This window comes from Arachis duranensis, chromosome 6, assembly GCF_000817695.3.
Source record: "Arachis duranensis cultivar V14167 chromosome 6, aradu.V14167.gnm2.J7QH, whole genome shotgun sequence".
NCBI classification, from domain to species: Eukaryota; Viridiplantae; Streptophyta; class Magnoliopsida; order Fabales; family Fabaceae; genus Arachis; species Arachis duranensis.
Genome location: NC_029777.3, coordinates 84,901,309 through 84,905,944, shown reverse-complemented (window position 1 = coordinate 84,905,944; position 4,636 = coordinate 84,901,309).

The window sequence follows — 4,636 nt, the reverse complement described above, 5'->3', positions numbered from 1 at the left end:
GGGCTAAGAATGTGAAGAGCTAATTTTTTATTTAACGAAAAAAAAGCAAAAATCCAAATTAATATTAACAATAAGCAAAGAAAAAATATTGGGACAAAATATTGGTTAAAAGGTTCTGATATTTAGTTATTAATTTACAAAAATGCTATTCGTACACCAAAATTAAAATTAGTTACCAATATATTTATATATAAATATATATGTAGTTTAATTTATTTTTATTGTATATTTATATTTTAACATATATTTTATACTAATAGTTGATTTTGCTTATTGATTTGAGTGTACACTTAGTAACCAATTTATTTATATTGCATATAGGATGACAAAAGTGTATTGAAGATTCTTGTAGGTAAATTTGTATAGAGACCGCAAATTAAATAACTTATGAAGAAGAAACAGTTAATTACATATAGATCCAATTTAAAATGAACCATGTACTCTTTCATAATAGTTTAATAAAAAAATTTGGATCACAAACCAATAAAATAATTCAAACTTTTGCGACTTTCATTACTCTAATAGAAATAAAGAAACATTTCATAATAGGAATTTGGAAATTTCATTTGACATTTAGATAAATATACACCCAAGAAAAGTAAAGAGAAAAAGTCAAATCGATTCCTAATTTTTTGGTCTACAAATATTTTAAGTTTTTGAAAATTTATAATTATATTTAAGTCTCTGACCTTTTTAAAATTTAGACACATCGATTTCTGTGTTTAATTTGTTTTATTTTAAAAATTTTCTCACGTGTGTATTCATATCAATTAGATAAGTACAACGAAAGTCACGTTTAATTTTTCTATTGGGTCTAACAGACCTAAATGAATATGAGAGATCAATATGTCTAGATTTTAAAAAGGTCAAGAACTTAAAGGTCTGCAGATCAAAAGATCAATAACTTATTTATCTTTTTATCAAAAATAAAAAAAGTAAATAAAATAATAGAACATATCCAAATTATTAAATAAAAAAATCTAAAAAAATTAACTTCACCAACTAAGAACATAAAAATCTGAAAAATTAAGATCAATTTATAGTCAATAATTAAGACAATAAAAAAAGTCATAACAACTCAAATAATAGTTATTCAATTATCACGTACCAAATAAAAAAAGAGACAAATACACACAAAAAAAGTTTATATTATAGAGAATCAAAAACATCATTAAAAATAATAGAAAACACATAAAGTAATTATTATAGAAAATTATGATTTATGAATTTTGTATCATGAAATTTTTGTACATAAAATTAGAATTATCTGTTCATCCATCAATACCATTTCGATGGAGTGAATAGATTTGGGTTCTCTAAATTCGACCAAAGTTTGATCAGTCTAATATGATTTTAACATTCTGTTAGTGGTGCAATAATCTCCAAAAAATTTGCCTAGTGTTGTCTCTTGTGAATAAAGATTAAAAACAAATGTAAATTCTAGAAAGAAAATAATCGAGTAAGACACACACAAAAAGGCAATAGTATCATACCTCTTATACTATTTAAGAACTAAAAAGGAGTATATTTTCAAGTAAAGAATTTTAAAATTGGGTTACATCTAATTCACATATCCTCCATAACCCAAAAGAAAAAGAAATATGTATTGATGATTCACAAAGACAAAAAACAAAAATTAAATTAAAAATAAAATATACGTTCTTTATCGTAAATCTTTGCCAATCAAAACATATAAAATAAGAAAAATAAAAAAAATTAAGGTATGTGAAAAAAGAGCAAGAAGTGCAAAAAAAATCAATGGAAAAAAAGCTTAATCAACATGTGGAACAAGAAAAAGAAAATCTACTAAAAAAAGAGTGAGAAAAATAAAATTAATGAAAATTGGCCAAAAAAGAGTAAAAAAAAAGGAAGAATGAGCTGAAAGGAAAAGTTAGCCGAGAAGAACTCCTCCAACAATGAAGGGACGCGATTGCATACTCCCTAAAAGTTTGGAGTACTAAAACTCCTGTTAAAAAGTTAAAAAAAAAGTTAGCATTTATGATTATTTTATATTTTTATTTAAAATTTGTTTGGACTAGGATTAAAATTTTACATTAGATCCGTTAGACCTTAAAGGCCAGTTTGGACTTATTACACTTTTTGATTAATATTACCCATATTAGATTATTATAACATTTAAAAAAATTATTATAACATTATAATTAAAAAAAATAAAAAGTTTAAAAAATTAAAAAATCAAAACATATTTTTAGTATTAATTTTAAAAGACTAAAAAATACCCTTTAAAATTAAAATGATTTAATTTTAATTTAAAATTTATTTAATTAAAAAGACAAAATATTCTTTTAGTATTAATATTATTTAAATATATTAAAAAAAGACCAAAATAATATTTATTTTGTGTAAGCATATTAAAAGGGAAAAAAAATTCTATGCCATTAATTACTTAAAAATATTTATTATGAATTTAACTTTAATTTTAAAAATTTAAATTTATATGTATACTATATAACGTAAAATAAATACTTCGTATAAGAGAATGAATTTAATTATTGTTCTTCTTTCTAATTTTAAAAATTAATTATCTTAAGCATTTTGTATTTTAATTTTAACTTCTTATTTAAACACCAATTCATAAAAATAAACATAAATATATAATAAAAAATTATTTATTTAAGTATTATAAAGAGAATATTATTCACAAAAATAAAAACTATTCTTAAAATTATTATTGAAATTTAAAGAAAAAATAAATATAATTTAAATAATTTATATACATAATTTAATTAAATAGATTTAACTCTCTAATATTTTTTAAAGAGGAGAAGATACAAGTTTGAGACAAAAATATTTTTTAAAAAAAAAATCTAGAAATCACCACTAATTTTATTGAAAAAATAAAAAATTTTAAATTTCACAGAATATTTTTTTTAGAGTTTGGGACTCGATTTGAACTAATTATCTTATATATTAAAAAAATAAAAATATACAATTTATATAACTTTTACTTAACCTTGATCAAACTTTAACCATCATTTACATTTTTTTTATTCTTATTTTTCTTCGTTGCAAAATTTTTTTCCTTTTCTTATTTTTTTAGAAATTTAATTCTAATTCGATATTTAAATCAATGCAAAATGATATGATCGGTCCGGATTTAGTCACAAAAATATATTTACACCCTAACTTCATGAATTAAACATCAGAAGGAACAACTCTAGTTACAAATCTGATGATAATGTAACACTATTCTACTTTTTAATTTGTGATTACTTTTTTAAAATTATTTTTAAATTTAGTTTTAACTATAAAAATCTAAAATTAAATTTAACTAAGCCAGTGAGACGAAGTGGCTCTGAGACGGTGACGCGACAATAGAAATAATGAAGGAGATATAACGTTGAATGAGACACCGGCGACGGTGGTGAATGACCGTGATGGATTTGGTTAGAAGTGAGATTTGGAAAAGAGAGCTATCAGGTAAAATAAATATAACGAATTTTTTAATTTAAAGCAGAAGAGGTAAAACAAATATAAAGAAAATAATAGAAATTTCAGCTACAGAGAACTAATTTAAAAATAAAAATATATGGAGTATTGATTCATTAAATAATTAAAAATTTTATACATTGTTAATTAACCAAACTATAAAAGAGTATTGTAAACATAATCGTATTAAAAATAATATGAGTATATTAATTTTTTAATTTATAATTAACGGTTTTAAATAGTTAGTACAATTTAGATCGTATTGTAATGAGTTTATAAAATTCTAAAATAAAATAAATCTTAAAAGATAAAAATAAAAAAATTGTTATGGGAAATAATAGTTTTTTATTTTATTTCAATAAAAAAATTAACACTAATAAAACATTAATTAAAAAAACGTTGCTTAATAAATAAAGATGGAAGATTAATATTTTATGATTATTTTATAATTTTTATTTAAAAGTATAATTTTAAGTTAGTGTTAATTTTTTAATATTAACCTTTTTAAAAAATATAATTTGTTGGTATTAATTATTTAACGATGTTATCAATATATAATAAAAGCTCTATTAATAGAATATTTGTTAAAATACTGTGCCAACACACATTACAATATTGATATTGTAAAGGAGTTTTAAAACTCTAAATATTAAGAGAGTACTGTAACATTCACCTCCAATGAAAAAACAATAAAAAAGAGAAGAAGCACTCAAAATTTCAATCCTGTAGTAGTGCTTTTGTTTTGGGCTTTTAAGGCCCTTCTTCATACAAAAAACTACAAAATTAGTGTAATTATTGCAGTCAATTATAATAATAAGAAATTTATTCTACATTAATTCATTTGATCCACATTATTATATATGATTTAGGAAAAAAATAAATCAACCTAATACATAAAAGTAGCAACCAAACTAAAACTATTTTAATATAAGACGTAATTTCATCAATTAATATTATTAGTCATTCTTAAAATTTTAACCATAAATATAAGGGATAAGTATTGTTTTGGTCCCTAACGTTGAGGATCAGAATAAAAATTGTCCCCAACATAATTTTAGATTTAAAATCATCCTTAACGTATTTTTTTGTATTAAAATCGTCCTTTTTAATAAAATTTTTAATTTTATTCCTAAAATACTTCTAAGTTAATAAAAAATTATAAAATTTTTTAAAAAAGAAAAGAACG